This window comes from Pleurodeles waltl, chromosome 12, assembly GCF_031143425.1.
Source record: "Pleurodeles waltl isolate 20211129_DDA chromosome 12, aPleWal1.hap1.20221129, whole genome shotgun sequence".
Lineage (NCBI taxonomy): Eukaryota > Metazoa > Chordata > Amphibia > Caudata > Salamandridae > Pleurodeles > Pleurodeles waltl.
This window is the reverse complement of record NC_090451.1, coordinates 121,722,037-121,742,409: the sequence shown is the minus strand read 5'-3', so window position 1 is coordinate 121,742,409 and position 20,373 is coordinate 121,722,037. Positions and strand designations below refer to the sequence as shown.

The window sequence follows — 20,373 nt, the reverse complement described above, 5'->3', positions numbered from 1 at the left end:
CCTTTTCTTTTACCAAATAATTATAAAGGCGATAGTGATTTCACAAATTAAATAGTATCAAAATGTTTATTCGCTCTAAAAGTGCGCTAGATTGCTTCGGCTCAGATCCTGCCTCCTTGAAAGTGGCAAGACAATGTAACTGAAAGCAAATTTGTGTCTTCACAAAAGCACATTAGAAGCATTGCATTCTGGACCTCACATCGAGAGCCAGTAATGCTAGCAGGAAGATGTACCCTTTAAGGTACCACAAGGATGCCCAGGCCATCACTCGCTAAGAGCAGAGGGATTTCCGCTCAGCCCCATATTGCCAGCCACAAATACATTGGGAGAAGACATCTTTGAATCTGAAGGCGCAGCAGTAGTTAAGGGGGCGCTGCTGAAAAGGAGTCCAAATTAATAGGGTTTTGCAAAGCTTTTTGGGTACAGCCTGGGTACACATCTCTGTAGAATCTACAGGTGAACGAAGTCGCTGAGTGAGGTGTTAAGAAGGAAGCAGTCTGGCTAGTAAGGGAAACAGATCATAACAGTTAGGGGCACATTTACTAGAAGTAGCGAAGGGCCTGCTGCGCCAAAATTTGCAGCACAGCGCTGCATCACTTCTAAAATGCAGTGATGCACCATATTTAAAAGAATACGGCGCATCCCTGTGTCTCTCTCTGCCCTGGTGCTAAAATAGCTGCCGAGCGCCAACACAGCCATCCTTGTGCCATGGTGCAAGGATGGCTGTGTTGCGGGGAAGATTGTTTTTATGCAGGAAGGGGCACCATCCTGCACAAAAACTATCTTTAATGGCAATCTGCTCCGTCAATGTGAGCTGCAGAGTGCACAATGCCACCAGAGTGTCACAAAAAGTGATGCTCCAGTGGGACTTGTAAATATGCCCCTAAATTTCTTGAAAAAAATAAGCAGGAATGTCTGGCAAGAAGAAGCCAGGAGCAATGCATTTCAATCAGCAAATACTTGTCAGTCAGTGATCCTTACACGTACATAGTTAAACATTTTTCATTTGGAAATCATTGCTACTTTGACAAAGAAAGAAAGAGAATTTAATAGTCAAATCATACAGCTGGGATTAAAAACTTCCTACTGCAAATATGGTGGCTTTTATATGCTACAGCATTTAAGTTCTACTGATGGGTCTTCAATATCTTCTGTTTCCCTAAAGAATACTCTTGGTGCAAAATTAACACTAAAATTACCATTTTCTATATTCCTCATTTTAAAGTCTTTTATTTAGTAAAACATTTGTTTTACTGCAAATATTATTTTGGATATTTGCTTTTGAACATAACTTTCATATAAAACCCTTGCATACCCAAATGAAATTAGGAAACACCACAAAGATAAGGACTAACCCACCTTTTCTTGTCACATTTCATGTACTGTTCTTTACATGGACATTTGCTAACACGTTAATTTGTCTTTTTCCAGGATTTCAGCATTTCATTCTGACTTCTTCAACTGTATTACTGTTAATCCTGTTATACCCCCTCATGCCTTCCACCAAACACTTTCTTGGCTCGTTTTACCAAAATAAGAGGCAGAAGCACTTTAAGAATTTTCCGACTTGCAATTTTAGAGTGAATGTGGTGTGAGGCATGTGATGGAAGAAATGTACTGGTAGAAGGTGTTTATGGCAGTGCTTGGGGGATTTAAGAGATGAGAGTTGCATTCACTAGAGCGGAGTAAGCACTGCTGTCTGCTCTTAGTCCTCCACCCAAAAAACCCACTCACCAAAGAGCAGCACCGGTGCAGTAAAGGCGATGTATGGTCTGCTGGGGACTGCTGGTGTAAGGATAAATGTACTGGTGGTGTATAGTGTTCAGGCATTCACTGTAGGGTGTGAATGGTGCAGGTGCAGTAGGTGACAGTGAACCACGTAGGGGGTGTAGCAGGTGCTATATCCTGCAGATGGTGCTGTAGGCGGTGTGAATGGTGTGGGGTGTGTGGAAGTTTAAATTGTCAGAACAAAAAATAATTGTATGTATTGAGAATCTGTGTTGTGTCTTATACTGTGTACCTTCTGTTGCTCAAAGAAATAGTTGTAGGATGTTTGTGGTGTAACATTTCCCACATGATTTATGGGTGCAAGTGGCATAGTATGTTGAGGGTATCAGAGACGGTAAAGAGGTTGTAGATTGTAATCAAGGGTGTAGATTATAGGTGTAGTGTAGATGGTGGAGGATTGTTAATGGAGGAAGCAGTGGGGTGCAGGGCAGGCGGTGTGAAGGATGTGTTGGTGTCAGCTATATGAGGAAGTAACAGGTGTAGGTGTTTAAAATATGCTGTTTGGTGTAGCGTGTGAGAGTGATGTAATGTGATGGCATAGTGGTTAGTGTTTATGCAGTTTTGGTTCTAGATAGAGGTAGAGGGTAGCGGTGATGTTGTCTTCATGGTGTGAATGATGGGAGCTGGTCATCGTATGTAGATGGCTTGGAATAAAGGTATAGGTGCTTCTGGTGTAGGGTGTCAATGGAAAGAGCACCAATGAATTGGGTGGTGTATGATAGAGTATATATTCGGTGAAGGGGTAATTTGTATGTATCGGTTAGGTTGATGTAAGGTGTGGTTGTTAGTTAATTTGCATGTAGTGTAGGGTGGAATGTGGTATAGGTGGTAGTGTAGATGATGTTACACATTTTTTTCTCTGTGGCTGCAGCAGTGCTGGTTATTTTATCCATCCTTCACACACCTGCTGCTGCTTTTGTTTAATCCATCATCTCTCGATCTCTGCCTGTCTTTAAATGGCTGTACTCTTTTGATTCTACAAGTCAGAAGAATGTGACAGTACAGGAAATCAAATGTGTAGTTTACTAACAATATGAATGATGAAAGGACGAGGGACAGATTAGAAATAACCATCTGCTTGGTTTTAGAAATGGACACAACAGACTGGTGTACTCGTGTGAGGACAGGAAAACTGCGGCCCTGAAAGAGCGAAATAGAGAAGAGAGTGTGAAAGTGCTTTTCCATCTTTGTGCTGTACGTCAGCACTGTGTCTGCTGTGTGTGAGCTCTGTGTCTGCTGCCTGCGAGCTCTGTGCCTGCTGTATGTGAGATCTGTATCTGCTGCCTTATTTGAGCCCTGTGTCTGCTGCCTGTATGTGAGCTATGTGTCTGCTGCCTTTATGTGAGCTCTGTGTCTGCTGACTGTGTGTGAGCTCTGTGTCTGCTGCCTGTATGTGAGCTCTGTGTCTGCTGCCTGTAATTGAGCCCTGTGTCTGCTGCCTTTATGTGAGCTCTGTGCCTTTTCTCGGCACAGTATGTACTCACAAGCATCGCGGACGCCCGGGCCTCCTGCAACACAATCAGTCTCTTAAAGAGCATTCACATGCATCAGTAATTGTGGAGCATCAGAAACCAGAGATGAAGAAAGACTCCGTTGAAATAGCGCCCTCTGCGCCAGGATGTGTTAAAATGTGTATTAATCTTGGGATCAGTCGAAGAGAAGTTTGAAAAAGTTTCTTAAAAGTCTACGCAGGTTTTACATTTATTCGCATCTGTTCCTGTACACTCTACCGTGGGATCAAAATAAGTGATGAAGTTTGACTCTGGTGGTCGCCTCCCTCATCCAGATGAAGTTGCCTGAACAGAATTCTAATTAGACGTCCTTTTCTGGCTGATAAAAGAGGCTCCTGCCCCACAGCACATGGGGGCGGAGAGTGTATGATGTTAATGAACGAGACACAGCAGCGTTTTACATTTGTTCGATATGTTTATCTATGGTAATCGAATAAACTCAAAACGAAAAATGCAATTTTTTAGAAAAGAATGCAATAGAGTACCATTTCATCATGACAACACTGGCCTTTGGGCTCATTGATCTATTGCACCTCATGAAACTCTCATCTCACACAACAGGTGTTCGTGGCCCAGTGGTTAAGGCCCTGAGCTAGAAATCCATTGGGGTCTCTCACGCTGGTTCGAATCGTGCTGACTGGCGTGAGCCTTTTGGCACATTCTGCCTTTGCTCTTCACCATCTATGATTTAAACCTGTTTTCTTGCAGCTCCGTCCATGTTCTCTCCTTAGCTCTTAAGACTCGTCTTCCACCCATTTACACCAACATTTGCTTTTCTTCTGTCAAGTTGGAAATAACACCTATCTCCTTGCGTTGGATCCAGAAGTACTTCTACCATTTCTCCGCCGCTCATCTCCTTCGCTTACCTTGTTCTCCAGCTCCAGCTTTGTCTGCTCTTGTGTTTCTCTTGAGTTTTCCCGCAAACACCCCACTCCCCTTTCTCCCTTCTACTGGTCTTGATGCAAAAGTAACAGAAGAAGTTCTTCCAATTCTCAGACTGCGCCTACTTATACTTTAGTCACAGAGGAGGTGAGAAAAACACACTGCACGTGCTTAATTAGTCAGGGTGGGTAACCGAGGATGGTGTCACGTGAGTGTGAGCATCTGTGATAGAAGTAAAACTATTGGTGAGATGCTATTTTCAATTGCCATTGATGTTCTCCACCAGCTTGAGAAAGGATGTTTCTGTAAGGTCTGACCTCAAATCTGCCACTGACGTCTGGGAGAGAGAAGCCCATACCATTGGGGGGAAGAAATGAAGGGCATCAGCCCATCTCTGGAAGAGATGAGGTTGCTTGACTGAAAGCTGAAGGAGGCACATTCAGCATGTGTCAGAGAGCCCAAGTAGCACGCCGTGATCGTATAGTGGTTAGTACTCTGCGTTGTGGCCGCAGCAACCTCGGTTCGAATCCGAGTCACGGCATTGCGGGTGGCAATGTCACGGCAGTAGGGTGTCTCCTTTTCTTTTACCAAATAATTATAAAGGCGATAGTGATTTCACAAATTAAATAGTATCAAAATGTTTATTCGCTCTAAAAGTGCGCTAGATTGCTTCGGCTCAGATCCTGCCTCCTTGAAAGTGGCAAGACAATGTAACTGAAAGCAAATTTGTGTCTTCACAAAAGCACATTAGAAGCATTGCATTCTGGACCTCACATCGAGAGCCAGTAATGCTAGCAGGAAGATGTACCCTTTAAGGTACCACAAGGATGCCCAGGCCATCACTCGCTAAGAGCAGAGGGATTTCCGCTCAGCCCCATATTGCCAGCCACAAATACATTGGGAGAAGACATCTTTGAATCTGAAGGCGCAGCAGTAGTTAAGGGGGCGCTGCTGAAAAGGAGTCCAAATTAATAGGGTTTTGCAAAGCTTTTTGGGTACAGCCTGGGTACACATCTCTGTAGAATCTACAGGTGAACGAAGTCGCTGAGTGAGGTGTTAAGAAGGAAGCAGTCTGGCTAGTAAGGGAAACAGATCATAACAGTTAGGGGCACATTTACTAGAAGTAGCGAAGGGCCTGCTGCGCCAAAATTTGCAGCACAGCGCTGCATCACTTCTAAAATGCAGTGATGCACCATATTTAAAACAATACGGCGCATCCCTGTGTCTCTCTCTGCCCTGGTGCTAAAATAGCTGCCGAGCGCCAACACAGCCATCCTTGTGCCATGGTGCAAGGATGGCTGTGTTGCGGGGAAGATTGTTTTTATGCAGGAAGGGGCACCATCCTGCACAAAAACTATCTTTAATGGCAATCTGCTCCGTCAATGTGAGCTGCAGAGTGCACAATGCCACCAGAGTGTCACAAAAAGTGATGCTCCAGTGGGACTTGTAAATATGCCCCTAAATTTCTTGAAAAAAATAAGCAGGAATGTCTGGCAAGAAGAAGCCAGGAGCAATGCATTTCAATCAGCAAATACTTGTCAGTCAGTGATCCTTACACGTACATAGTTAAACATTTTTCATTTGGAAATCATTGCTACTTTGACAAAGAAAGAAAGAGAATTTAATAGTCAAATCATACAGCTGGGATTAAAAACTTCCTACTGCAAATATGGTGGCTTTTATATGCTACAGCATTTAAGTTCTACTGATGGGTCTTCAATATCTTCTGTTTCCCTAAAGAATACTCTTGGTGCAAAATTAACACTAAAATTACCATTTTCTATATTCCTCATTTTAAAGTCTTTTATTTAGTAAAACATTTGTTTTACTGCAAATATTATTTTGGATATTTGCTTTTGAACATAACTTTCAAATAAAACCCTTGCATACCCAAATGAAATTAGGAAACACCACAAAGATAAGGACTAACCCACCTTTTCTTGTCACATTTCATGTACTGTTCTTTACATGGACATTTGCTAACACGTTAATTTGTCTTTTTCCAGGATTTCAGCATTTCATTCTGACTTCTTCAACTGTATTACTGTTAATCCTGTTATACCCCCTCATGCCTTCCACCAAACACTTTCTTGGCTCGTTTTACCAAAATAAGAGGCAGAAGCACTTTAAGAATTTTCCGACTTGCAATTTTAGAGTGAATGTGGTGTGAGGCATGTGATGGAAGAAATGTACTGGTAGAAGGTGTTTATGGCAGTGCTTGGGGGATTTAAGAGATGAGAGTTGCATTCACTAGAGCGGAGTAAGCACTGCTGTCTGCTCTTAGTCCTCCACCCAAAAAACCCACTCACCAAAGAGCAGCACCGGTGCAGTAAAGGCGATGTATGGTCTGCTGGGGACTGCTGGTGTAAGGATAAATGTACTGGTGGTGTATAGTGTTCAGGCATTCACTGTAGGGTGTGAATGGTGCAGGTGCAGTAGGTGACAGTGAACCACGTAGGGGGTGTAGCAGGTGCTATATCCTGCAGATGGTGCTGTAGGCGGTGTGAATGGTGTGGGGTGTGTGGAAGTTTAAATTGTCAGAACAAAAAATAATTGTATGTATTGAGAATCTGTGTTGTGTCTTATACTGTGTACCTTCTGTTGCTCAAAGAAATAGTTGTAGGATGTTTGTGGTGTAACATTTCCCACATGATTTATGGGTGCAAGTGGCATAGTATGTTGAGGGTATCAGAGACGGTAAAGAGGTTGTAGATTGTAATCAAGGGTGTAGATTATAGGTGTAGTGTAGATGGTGGAGGATTGTTAATGGAGGAAGCAGTGGGGTGCAGGGCAGGCGGTGTGAAGGATGTGTTGGTGTCAGCTATATGAGGAAGTAACAGGTGTAGGTGTTTAAAATATGCTGTTTGGTGTAGCGTGTGAGAGTGATGTAATGTGATGGCATAGTGGTTAGTGTTTATGCAGTTTTGGTTCTAGATAGAGGTAGAGGGTAGCGGTGATGTTGTCTTCATGGTGTGAATGATGGGAGCTGGTCATCGTATGTAGATGGCTTGGAATAAAGGTATAGGTGCTTCTGGTGTAGGGTGTCAATGGAAAGAGCACCAATGAATTGGGTGGTGTATGATAGAGTATATATTCGGTGAAGGGGTAATTTGTATGTATCGGTTAGGTTGATGTAAGGTGTGGTTGTTAGTTAATTTGCATGTAGTGTAGGGTGGAATGTGGTATAGGTGGTAGTGTAGATGATGTTACACATTTTTTTCTCTGTGGCTGCAGCAGTGCTGGTTATTTTATCCATCCTTCACACACCTGCTGCTGCTTTTGTTTAATCCATCATCTCTCGATCTCTGCCTGTCTTTAAATGGCTGTACTCTTTTGATTCTACAAGTCAGAAGAATGTGACAGTACAGGAAATCAAATGTGTAGTTTACTAACAATATGAATGATGAAAGGACGAGGGACAGATTAGAAATAACCATCTGCTTGGTTTTAGAAATGGACACAACAGACTGGTGTACTCGTGTGAGGACAGGAAAACTGCGGCCCTGAAAGAGCGAAATAGAGAAGAGAGTGTGAAAGTGCTTTTCCATCTTTGTGCTGTACGTCAGCACTGTGTCTGCTGTGTGTGAGCTCTGTGTCTGCTGCCTGCGAGCTCTGTGCCTGCTGTATGTGAGATCTGTATCTGCTGCCTTATTTGAGCCCTGTGTCTGCTGCCTGTATGTGAGCTATGTGTCTGCTGCCTTTATGTGAGCTCTGTGTCTGCTGACTGTGTGTGAGCTCTGTGTCTGCTGCCTGTATGTGAGCTCTGTGTCTGCTGCCTGTAATTGAGCCCTGTGTCTGCTGCCTTTATGTGAGCTCTGTGCCTTTTCTCGGCACAGTATGTACTCACAAGCATCGCGGACGCCCGGGCCTCCTGCAACACAATCAGTCTCTTAAAGAGCATTCACATGCATCAGTAATTGTGGAGCATCAGAAACCAGAGATGAAGAAAGACTCCGTTGAAATAGCGCCCTCTGCGCCAGGATGTGTTAAAATGTGTATTAATCTTGGGATCAGTCGAAGAGAAGTTTGAAAAAGTTTCTTAAAAGTCTACGCAGGTTTTACATTTATTCGCATCTGTTCCTGTACACTCTACCGTGGGATCAAAATAAGTGATGAAGTTTGACTCTGGTGGTCGCCTCCCTCATCCAGATGAAGTTGCGTGAACAGAATTCTAATTAGACGTCCTTTTCTGGCTGATAAAAGAGGCTCCTGCCCCACAGCACATGGGGGCGGAGAGTGTATGATGTTAATGAACGAGACACAGCAGCGTTTTACATTTGTTCGATATGTTTATCTATGGTAATCGAATAAACTCAAAACGAAAAATGCAATTTTTTAGAAAAGAATGCAATAGAGTACCATTTCATCATGACAACACTGGCCTTTGGGCTCATTGATCTATTGCACCTCATGAAACTCTCATCTCACACAACAGGTGTTCGTGGCCCAGTGGTTAAGGCCCTGAGCTAGAAATCCATTGGGGTCTCTCACGCTGGTTCGAATCCTGCTGACTGCCGTGAGCCTTTTGGCACATTCTGCCTTTGCTCTTCACCATCTATGATTTAAACCTGTTTTCTTGCAGCTCCGTCCATTTTCTCTATTCAGCTCTTAAGATTCGTCTTCCACCCATTTACACCAACATTTGCTTTTCTTCTGTCAAGTTGGAAATAACACCTATCTCCTTGCGTTGGATCCAGAAGTACTTCTACCATTTCTCCGCCGCTCATCTCCTTCGCTTACCTTGTTCTCCAGCTCCAGCTTTGTCTGCTCTTGTGTTTCTCTTGAGTTTTCCCGCAAACACCCCACTCCCCTTTCTCCCTTCTACTGGTCTTGATGCAAAAGTAACAGAAGAAGTTCTTCCAATTCTCAGACTGCGCCTACTTATACTTTAGTCACAGAGGAGGTGAGAAAAACACACTGCACGTGCTTAATTAGTCAGGGTGGGTAACCGAGGAAGGTGTCACGTGAGTGTGAGCATCTGTGATAGAAGTAAAACTATTGGTGAGATGCTATTTTAAATTGCCTTTGATGTTCTCCACCAGCTTGAGGAAGGATGTTTCTGTAAGGTCTGACCTCAAATCTGCCACTGACGCCTGGGAGAGAGAAGCCCATACCATTGGGGGGAAGAAATGAAGGGCATCAGCCCATCTCTGGAAGAGATGAGGTTGCTTGACTGAAAGCTGAAGGAGGCACATTCAGCATGTGTCAGAGAGCCCAAGTAGCTCGCCGTGATCGTATAGTGGTTAGTACTCTGCGTTGTGGCCGCAGCAACCTCGGTTCGAATCCGAGTCACGGCATTGCGGGTGGCAATGTCACAGCAGTTGGGTGTCTCCTTTTCTTTTACCAAATAATTATAAAGGCGATAGTGATTTCACAAATTAAATAGTATCAAAATGTTTATTCGCTCTAAAAGTGCGCTAGATTGCTTCGGCTCAGATCCTGCCTCCTTGAAAGTGGCAAGACAATGTAACTGAAAGCAAATTTGTGTCTTCACAAAAGCACATTAGAAGCATTGCATTCTGGACCTCACATCGAGAGCCAGTAATGCTAGCAGGAAGATGTACCCTTTAAGGTACCACAAGGATGCCCAGGCCATCACTCGCTAAGAGCAGAGGGATTTCCGCTCAGCCCCATATTGCCAGCCACAAATACATTGGGAGAAGACATCTTTGAATCTGAAGGCGCAGCAGTAGTTAAGGGGGCGCTGCTGAAAAGGAGTCCAAATTAATAGGGTTTTGCAAAGCTTTTTGGGTACAGCCTGGGTACACATCTCTGTAGAATCTACAGGTGAACGAAGTCGCTGAGTGAGGTGTTAAGAAGGAAGCAGTCTGGCTAGTAAGGGAAACAGATCATAACAGTTAGGGGCACATTTACTAGAAGTAGCGAAGGGCCTGCTGCGCCAAAATTTGCAGCACAGCGCTGCATCACTTCTAAAATGCAGTGATGCACCATATTTAAAAGAATACGGCGCATCCCTGTGTCTCTCTCTGCCCTGGTGCTAAAATAGCTGCCGAGCGCCAACACAGCCATCCTTGTGCCATGGTGCAAGGATGGCTGTGTTGCGGGGAAGATTGTTTTTATGCAGGAAGGGGCACCATCCTGCACAAAAACTATCTTTAATGGCAATCTGCTCCGTCAATGTGAGCTGCAGAGTGCACAGCGCCACCAGAGTGTCACAAAAAGTGATGCTCCAGTGGGACTTGTAAATATGCCCCTAAATTTCTTGAAAAAAATAAGCAGGAATGTCTGGCAAGAAGAATAAGCAGGAATGTCTGGCACGAAAAATGCAATTTTTTAGAAAAGAATGCAATAGAGTACCATTTCATCATGACAACACTGGCCTTTGGGCTCATTGATCTATTGCACCTCATGAAACTCTGATCTCACACAACAGGTGTTCGTGGCCCAGTGGTTAAGGCCCTGAGCTAGAAATCCATTGTGGTCTCTCACGCTGGTTCGAATCCTGCTGACTGCCGTGAGCCTTTTGGCACATTCTGCCTTTGCTTTTCACCATCTATGATTTAAACCTGTTTTCTTGCAGCTCCGTCCATTTTCTCTCCTCAGCTCTTAAGATTCGTCTACCACCCATTTACACCAACATTTGCTTTTCTTCTGTCAAGTTGGAAATAACACCTATCTCCTTGCGTTGGATCCAGAAGTACCTCTACCATTTCTCCCCCGCTCATCTACTCCGCTTACCTTGTTCTCCAGCTCCAGCTTTGTCTGCTCTTGTGTTTCTCTTGAGTTTTCCCGCAAACACCCCACTCCCCTTTCTCCCTTCTACTGGTCTTGATGCAAAAGTAACAGAAGAAGTTCTTCCAATTCTCAGACTGCGCCTACTTATACTTTAGTCACAGAGGAGGTGAGAAAAACACACTGCACGTGCTTAATTAGTCAGGGTGGGTAACCGAGGAAGGTGTCACGTGAGTGTGAGCATCTGTGATAGAAGTAAAACTATTGGTGAGATGCTATTTTCAATTGCCTTTGATGTTCTCCACCAGCTTGAGGAAGGATGTTTCTGTAAGGTCTGACCTCAAATCTGCCACTGACGCCTGGGAGAGAGAAGCCCATACCATTGGGGGGAAGAAATGAAGGGCATCAGCCCATCTCTGGAAGAGATGAGGTTGCTTGACTGAAAGCTGAAGGAGGCACATTCAGCATTTGTCAGAGAGCCCAAGTAGCTCGCCGTGATCGTATAGTGGTTAGTACTCTGCGTTGTGGCCGCAGCAACCTCGGTTCGAATCCGAGTCACGGCATTGCGGGTGGCAATGTCACGGCAGTTGGGTGTCTCATTTTCTTTTACCACATAATTATAAAGGCGATAGTGATTTCACAAATTAAATAGTATCAAAATGTTTATTCGCTCTAAAAGTGCGCTAGATTGCTTCGGCTCAGATCCTGCCTCCTTGAAAGTGGCAAGACAATGTAACTGAAAGCAAATTTGTGTCTTCACAAAAGCACATTAGAAGCATTGCATTCTGGACCTCACATCGAGAGCCAGTAATGCTAGCAGGAAGATGTACCCTTTAAGGTACCACAAGGATGCCCAGGCCATCACTCGCTAAGAGCAGAGGGATTTCCGCTCAGCCCCATATTGCCAGCCACAAATACATTGGGAGAAGACATCTTTGAATCTGAAGGCGCAGCAGTAGTTAAGGGGGCGCTGCTGAAAAGGAGTCCAAATTAATAGGGTTTTGCAAAGCTTTTTGGGTACAGCCTGGGTACACATCTCTGTAGAATCTACAGGTGAACGAAGTCGCTGAGTGAGGTGTTAAGAAGGAAGCAGTCTGGCTAGTAAGGGAAACAGATCATAACAGTTAGGGGCACATTTACTAGAAGTAGCGAAGGGCCTGCTGCGCCAAAATTTGCAGCACAGCGCTGCATCACTTCTAAAATGCAGTGATGCACCATATTTAAAAGAATACGGCGCATCCCTGTGTCTCTCTCTGCCCTGGTGCTAAAATAGCTGCCGAGCGCCAACACAGCCATCCTTGTGCCATGGTGCAAGGATGGCTGTGTTGCGGGGAAGATTGTTTTTATGCAGGAAGGGGCACCATCCTGCACAAAAACTATCTTTAATGGCAATCTGCTCCGTCAATGTGAGCTGCAGAGTGCACAATGCCACCAGAGTGTCACAAAAAGTGATGCTCCAGTGGGACTTGTAAATATGCCCCTAAATTTCTTGAAAAAAATAAGCAGGAATGTCTGGCAAGAAGAAGCCAGGAGCAATGCATTTCAATCAGCAAATACTTGTCAGTCAGTGATCCTTACACGTACATAGTTAAACATTTTTCATTTGGAAATCATTGCTACTTTGACAAAGAAAGAAAGAGAATTTAATAGTCAAATCATACAGCTGGGATTAAAAACTTCCTACTGCAAATATGGTGGCTTTTATATGCTACAGCATTTAAGTTCTACTGATGGGTCTTCAATATCTTCTGTTTCCCTAAAGAATACTCTTGGTGCAAAATTAACACTAAAATTACCATTTTCTATATTCCTCATTTTAAAGTCTTTTATTTAGTAAAACATTTGTTTTACTGCAAATATTATTTTGGATATTTGCTTTTGAACATAACTTTCATATAAAACCCTTGCATACCCAAATGAAATTAGGAAACACCACAAAGATAAGGACTAACCCACCTTTTCTTGTCACATTTCATGTACTGTTCTTTACATGGACATTTGCTAACACGTTAATTTGTCTTTTTCCAGGATTTCAGCATTTCATTCTGACTTCTTCAACTGTATTACTGTTAATCCTGTTATACCCCCTCATGCCTTCCACCAAACACTTTCTTGGCTCGTTTTACCAAAATAAGAGGCAGAAGCACTTTAAGAATTTTCCGACTTGCAATTTTAGAGTGAATGTGGTGTGAGGCATGTGATGGAAGAAATGTACTGGTAGAAGGTGTTTATGGCAGTGCTTGGGGGATTTAAGAGATGAGAGTTGCATTCACTAGAGCGGAGTAAGCACTGCTGTCTGCTCTTAGTCCTCCACCCAAAAAACCCACTCACCAAAGAGCAGCACCGGTGCAGTAAAGGCGATGTATGGTCTGCTGGGGACTGCTGGTGTAAGGATAAATGTACTGGTGGTGTATAGTGTTCAGGCATTCACTGTAGGGTGTGAATGGTGCAGGTGCAGTAGGTGACAGTGAACCACGTAGGGGGTGTAGCAGGTGCTATATCCTGCAGATGGTGCTGTAGGCGGTGTGAATGGTGTGGGGTGTGTGGAAGTTTAAATTGTCAGAACAAAAAATAATTGTATGTATTGAGAATCTGTGTTGTGTCTTATACTGTGTACCTTCTGTTGCTCAAAGAAATAGTTGTAGGATGTTTGTGGTGTAACATTTCCCACATGATTTATGGGTGCAAGTGGCATAGTATGTTGAGGGTATCAGAGACGGTAAAGAGGTTGTAGATTGTAATCAAGGGTGTAGATTATAGGTGTAGTGTAGATGGTGGAGGATTGTTAATGGAGGAAGCAGTGGGGTGCAGGGCAGGCGGTGTGAAGGATGTGTTGGTGTCAGCTATATGAGGAAGTAACAGGTGTAGGTGTTTAAAATATGCTGTTTGGTGTAGCGTGTGAGAGTGATGTAATGTGATGGCATAGTGGTTAGTGTTTATGCAGTTTTGGTTCTAGATAGAGGTAGAGGGTAGCGGTGATGTTGTCTTCATGGTGTGAATGATGGGAGCTGGTCATCGTATGTAGATGGCTTGGAATAAAGGTATAGGTGCTTCTGGTGTAGGGTGTCAATGGAAAGAGCACCAATGAATTGGGTGGTGTATGATAGAGTATATATTCGGTGAAGGGGTAATTTGTATGTATCGGTTAGGTTGATGTAAGGTGTGGTTGTTAGTTAATTTGCATGTAGTGTAGGGTGGAATGTGGTATAGGTGGTAGTGTAGATGATGTTACACATTTTTTTCTCTGTGGCTGCAGCAGTGCTGGTTATTTTATCCATCCTTCACACACCTGCTGCTGCTTTTGTTTAATCCATCATCTCTCGATCTCTGCCTGTCTTTAAATGGCTGTACTCTTTTGATTCTACAAGTCAGAAGAATGTGACAGTACAGGAAATCAAATGTGTAGTTTACTAACAATATGAATGATGAAAGGACGAGGGACAGATTAGAAATAACCATCTGCTTGGTTTTAGAAATGGACACAACAGACTGGTGTACTCGTGTGAGGACAGGAAAACTGCGGCCCTGAAAGAGCGAAATAGAGAAGAGAGTGTGAAAGTGCTTTTCCATCTTTGTGCTGTACGTCAGCACTGTGTCTGCTGTGTGTGAGCTCTGTGTCTGCTGCCTGCGAGCTCTGTGCCTGCTGTATGTGAGATCTGTATCTGCTGCCTTATTTGAGCCCTGTGTCTGCTGCCTGTATGTGAGCTATGTGTCTGCTGCCTTTATGTGAGCTCTGTGTCTGCTGACTGTGTGTGAGCTCTGTGTCTGCTGCCTGTATGTGAGCTCTGTGTCTGCTGCCTGTAATTGAGCCCTGTGTCTGCTGCCTTTATGTGAGCTCTGTGCCTTTTCTCGGCACAGTATGTACTCACAAGCATCGCGGACGCCCGGGCCTCCTGCAACACAATCAGTCTCTTAAAGAGCATTCACATGCATCAGTAATTGTGGAGCATCAGAAACCAGAGATGAAGAAAGACTCCGTTGAAATAGCGCCCTCTGCGCCAGGATGTGTTAAAATGTGTATTAATCTTGGGATCAGTCGAAGAGAAGTTTGAAAAAGTTTCTTAAAAGTCTACGCAGGTTTTACATTTATTCGCATCTGTTCCTGTACACTCTACCGTGGGATCAAAATAAGTGATGAAGTTTGACTCTGGTGGTCGCCTCCCTCATCCAGATGAAGTTGCGTGAACAGAATTCTAATTAGACGTCCTTTTCTGGCTGATAAAAGAGGCTCCTGCCCCACAGCACATGGGGGCGGAGAGTGTATGATGTTAATGAACGAGACACAGCAGCGTTTTACATTTGTTCGATATGTTTATCTATGGTAATCGAATAAACTCAAAACGAAAAATGCAATTTTTTAGAAAAGAATGCAATAGAGTACCATTTCATCATGACAACACTGGCCTTTGGGCTCATTGATCTATTGCACCTCATGAAACTCTCATCTCACACAACAGGTGTTCGTGGCCCAGTGGTTAAGGCCCTGAGCTAGAAATCCATTGGGGTCTCTCACGCTGGTTCGAATCCTGCTGACTGCCGTGAGCCTTTTGGCACATTCTGCCTTTGCTCTTCACCATCTATGATTTAAACCTGTTTTCTTGCAGCTCCGTCCATTTTCTCTATTCAGCTCTTAAGATTCGTCTTCCACCCATTTACACCAACATTTGCTTTTCTTCTGTCAAGTTGGAAATAACACCTATCTCCTTGCGTTGGATCCAGAAGTACTTCTACCATTTCTCCGCCGCTCATCTCCTTCGCTTACCTTGTTCTCCAGCTCCAGCTTTGTCTGCTCTTGTGTTTCTCTTGAGTTTTCCCGCAAACACCCCACTCCCCTTTCTCCCTTCTACTGGTCTTGATGCAAAAGTAACAGAAGAAGTTCTTCCAATTCTCAGACTGCGCCTACTTATACTTTAGTCACAGAGGAGGTGAGAAAAACACACTGCACGTGCTTAATTAGTCAGGGTGGGTAACCGAGGAAGGTGTCACGTGAGTGTGAGCATCTGTGATAGAAGTAAAACTATTGGTGAGATGCTATTTTAAATTGCCTTTGATGTTCTCCACCAGCTTGAGGAAGGATGTTTCTGTAAGGTCTGACCTCAAATCTGCCACTGACGCCTGGGAGAGAGAAGCCCATACCATTGGGGGGAAGAAATGAAGGGCATCAGCCCATCTCTGGAAGAGATGAGGTTGCTTGACTGAAAGCTGAAGGAGGCACATTCAGCATGTGTCAGAGAGCCCAAGTAGCTCGCCGTGATCGTATAGTGGTTAGTACTCTGCGTTGTGGCCGCAGCAACCTCGGTTCGAATCCGAGTCACGGCATTGCGGGTGGCAATGTCACAGCAGTTGGGTGTCTCCTTTTCTTTTACCAAATAATTATAAAGGCGATAGTGATTTCACAAATTAAATAGTATCAAAATGTTTATTCGCTCTAAAAGTGCGCTAGATTGCTTCGGCTCAGATCCTGCCTCCTTGAAAGTGGCAAGACAATGTAACTGAAAGCAAATTTGTGTCTTCACAAAAGCACATTAGAAGCATTGCATTCTGGACCTCACATCGAGAGCCAGTAATGCTAGCAGGAAGATGTACCCTTTAAGGTACCACAAGGATGCCCAGGCCATCACTCGCTAAGAGCAGAGGGATTTCCGCTCAGCCCCATATTGCCAGCCACAAATACATTGGGAGAAGACATCTTTGAATCTGAAGGCGCAGCAGTAGTTAAGGGGGCGCTGCTGAAAAGGAGTCCAAATTAATAGGGTTTTGCAAAGCTTTTTGGGTACAGCCTGGGTACACATCTCTGTAGAATCTACAGGTGAACGAAGTCGCTGAGTGAGGTGTTAAGAAGGAAGCAGTCTGGCTAGTAAGGGAAACAGATCATAACAGTTAGGGGCACATTTACTAGAAGTAGCGAAGGGCCTGCTGCGCCAAAATTTGCAGCACAGCGCTGCATCACTTCTAAAATGCAGTGATGCACCATATTTAAAAGAATACGGCGCATCCCTGTGTCTCTCTCTGCCCTGGTGCTAAAATAGCTGCCGAGCGCCAACACAGCCATCCTTGTGCCATGGTGCAAGGATGGCTGTGTTGCGGGGAAGATTGTTTTTATGCAGGAAGGGGCACCATCCTGCACAAAAACTATCTTTAATGGCAATCTGCTCCGTCAATGTGAGCTGCAGAGTGCACAGCGCCACCAGAGTGTCACAAAAAGTGATGCTCCAGTGGGACTTGTAAATATGCCCCTAAATTTCTTGAAAAAAATAAGCAGGAATGTCTGGCAAGAAGAATAAGCAGGAATGTCTGGCACGAAAAATGCAATTTTTTAGAAAAGAATGCAATAGAGTACCATTTCATCATGACAACACTGGCCTTTGGGCTCATTGATCTATTGCACCTCATGAAACTCTGATCTCACACAACAGGTGTTCGTGGCCCAGTGGTTAAGGCCCTGAGCTAGAAATCCATTGTGGTCTCTCACGCTGGTTCGAATCCTGCTGACTGCCGTGAGCCTTTTGGCACATTCTGCCTTTGCTTTTCACCATCTATGATTTAAACCTGTTTTCTTGCAGCTCCGTCCATTTTCTCTCCTCAGCTCTTAAGATTCGTCTACCACCCATTTACACCAACATTTGCTTTTCTTCTGTCAAGTTGGAAATAACACCTATCTCCTTGCGTTGGATCCAGAAGTACCTCTACCATTTCTCCCCCGCTCATCTACTCCGCTTACCTTGTTCTCCAGCTCCAGCTTTGTCTGCTCTTGTGTTTCTCTTGAGTTTTCCCGCAAACACCCCACTCCCCTTTCTCCCTTCTACTGGTCTTGATGCAAAAGTAACAGAAGAAGTTCTTCCAATTCTCAGACTGCGCCTACTTATACTTTAGTCACAGAGGAGGTGAGAAAAACACACTGCACGTGCTTAATTAGTCAGGGTGGGTAACCGAGGAAGGTGTCACGTGAGTGTGAGCATCTGTGATAGAAGTAAAACTATTGGTGAGATGCTATTTTCAATTGCCTTTGATGTTCTCCACCAGCTTGAGGAAGGATGTTTCTGTAAGGTCTGACCTCAAATCTGCCACTGACGCCTGGGAGAGAGAAGCCCATACCATTGGGGGGAAGAAATGAAGGGCATCAGCCCATCTCTGGAAGAGATGAGGTTGCTTGACTGAAAGCTGAAGGAGGCACATTCAGCATTTGTCAGAGAGCCCAAGTAGCTCGCCGTGATCGTATAGTGGTTAGTACTCTGCGTTGTGGCCGCAGCAACCTCGGTTCGAATCCGAGTCACGGCATTGCGGGTGGCAATGTCACGGCAGTTGGGTGTCTCATTTTCTTTTACCACATAATTATAAAGGCGATAGTGATTTCACAAATTAAATAGTATCAAAATGTTTATTCGCTCTAAAAGTGCGCTAGATTGCTTCGGCTCAGATCCTGCCTCCTTGAAAGTGGCAAGACAATGTAACTGAAAGCAAATTTGTGTCTTCACAAAAGCACATTAGAAGCATTGCATTCTGGACCTCACATCGAGAGCCAGTAATGCTAGCAGGAAGATGTACCCTTTAAGGTACCACAAGGATGCCCAGGCCATCACTCGCTAAGAGCAGAGGGATTTCCGCTCAGCCCCATATTGCCAGCCACAAATACATTGGGAGAAGACATCTTTGAATCTGAAGGCGCAGCAGTAGTTAAGGGGGCGCTGCTGAAAAGGAGTCCAAATTAATAGGGTTTTGCAAAGCTTTTTGGGTACAGCCTGGGTACACATCTCTGTAGAATCTACAGGTGAACGAAGTCGCTGAGTGAGGTGTTAAGAAGGAAGCAGTCTGGCTAGTAAGGGAAACAGATCATAACAGTTAGGGGCACATTTACTAGAAGTAGCGAAGGGCCTGCTGCGCCAAAATTTGCAGCACAGCGCTGCATCACTTCTAAAATGCAGTGATGCACCATATTTAAAAGAATACGGCGCATCCCTGTGTCTCTCTCTGCCCTGGTGCTAAAATAGCTGCCGAGCGCCAACACAGCCATCCTTGTGCCATGGTGCAAGGATGGCTGTGTTGCGGGGAAGATTGTTTTTATGCAGGAAGGGGCACCATCCTGCACAAAAACTATCTTTAATGGCAATCTGCTCCGTCAATGTGAGCTGCAGAGTGCACAATGCCACCAGAGTGTCACAAAAAGTGATGCTCCAGTGGGACTTGTAAATATGCCCCTAAATTTCTTGAAAAAAATAAGCAGGAATGTCTGGCAAGAAGAAGCCAGGAGCAATGCATTTCAATCAGCAAATACTTGTCAGTCAGTGATCCTTACACGTACATAGTTAAACATTTTTCATTTGGAAATCATTGCTACTTTGACAAAGAAAGAAAGAGAATTTAATAGTCAAATCATACAGCTGGGATTAAAAACTTCCTACTGCAAATATGGTGGCTTTTATATGCTACAGCATTTAAGTTCTACTGATGGGTCTTCAATATCTTCTGTTTCCCTAAAGAATACTCTTGGTGCAAAATTAACACTAAAATTACCATTTTCTATATTCCTCATTTTAAAGTCTTTTATTTAGTAAAACATTTGTTTTACTGCAAATATTATTTTGGATATTTGCTTTTGAACATAACTTTCATATAAAACCCTTGCATACCCAAATGAAATTAGGAAACACCACAAAGATAAGGACTAACCCACCTTTTCTTGTCACATTTCATGTACTGTTCTTTACATGGACATTTGCTAACACGTTAATTTGTCTTTTTCCAGGATTTCAGCATTTCATTCTGACTTCTTCAACTGTATTACTGTTAATCCTGTTATACCCCCTCATGCCTTCCACCAAACACTTTCTTGGCTCGTTTTACCAAAATAAGAGGCAGAAGCACTTTAAGAATTTTCCGACTTGCAATTTTAGAGTGAATGTGGTGTGAGGCATGTGATGGAAGAAATGTACTGGTAGAAGGTGTTTATGGCAGTGCTTGGGGGATTTAAGAGATGAGAGTTGCATTCACTAGAGCGGAGTAAGCACTGCTGTCTGCTCTTAGTCCTCCACCCAAAAAACCCACTCACCAAAGAGCAGCACCGGTGCAGTAAAGGCGATGTATGGTCTGCTGGGGACTGCTGGTGTAAGGATAAATGTACTGGTGGTGTATAGTGTTCAGGCATTCACTGTAGGGTGTGAATGGTGCAGGTGCAGTAGGTGACAGTGAACCACGTAGGGGGTGTAGCAGGTGCTATATCCTGCAGATGGTGCTGTAGGCGGTGTGAATGGTGTGGGGTGTGTGGAAGTTTAAATTGTCAGAACAAAAAATAATTGTATGTATTGAGAATCTGTGTTGTGTCTTATACTGTGTACCTTCTGTTGCTCAAAGAAATAGTTGTAGGATGTTTGTGGTGTAACATTTCCCACATGATTTATGGGTGCAAGTGGCATAGTATGTTGAGGGTATCAGAGACGGTAAAGAGGTTGTAGATTGTAATCAAGGGTGTAGATTATAGGTGTAGTGTAGATGGTGGAGGATT

The 20,373-nt window shown here is 44.0% G+C and overlaps 5 non-coding genes across 5 annotated transcripts; all 5 read left to right on the top strand.

Annotated features, from left to right (window-relative positions):
* The first annotated feature begins 4,650 nt into the window (after positions 1-4,650).
* TRNAH-GUG (transfer RNA histidin (anticodon GUG)) lies at positions 4,651-4,722 on the top strand. The gene has a single exon. It is a non-coding gene; the product is annotated as a tRNA-His (tRNA).
* Positions 4,723-9,406: 4,684 nt separating this feature from the next.
* Positions 9,407-9,478, top strand: TRNAH-GUG (transfer RNA histidin (anticodon GUG)). Its single transcript has one exon. It is a non-coding gene; the product is annotated as a tRNA-His (tRNA).
* Positions 9,479-11,365: 1,887 nt separating this feature from the next.
* Positions 11,366-11,437, top strand: TRNAH-GUG (transfer RNA histidin (anticodon GUG)). Its single transcript has one exon. It is a non-coding gene; the product is annotated as a tRNA-His (tRNA).
* Positions 11,438-16,121: 4,684 nt separating this feature from the next.
* Positions 16,122-16,193, top strand: TRNAH-GUG (transfer RNA histidin (anticodon GUG)). The gene has a single exon. It is a non-coding gene; the product is annotated as a tRNA-His (tRNA).
* A 1,887-nt stretch (positions 16,194-18,080) lies between these two features.
* TRNAH-GUG (transfer RNA histidin (anticodon GUG)) lies at positions 18,081-18,152 on the top strand. Its single transcript has one exon. It is a non-coding gene; the product is annotated as a tRNA-His (tRNA).
* The last annotated feature ends 2,221 nt before the right edge of the window (positions 18,153-20,373 follow it).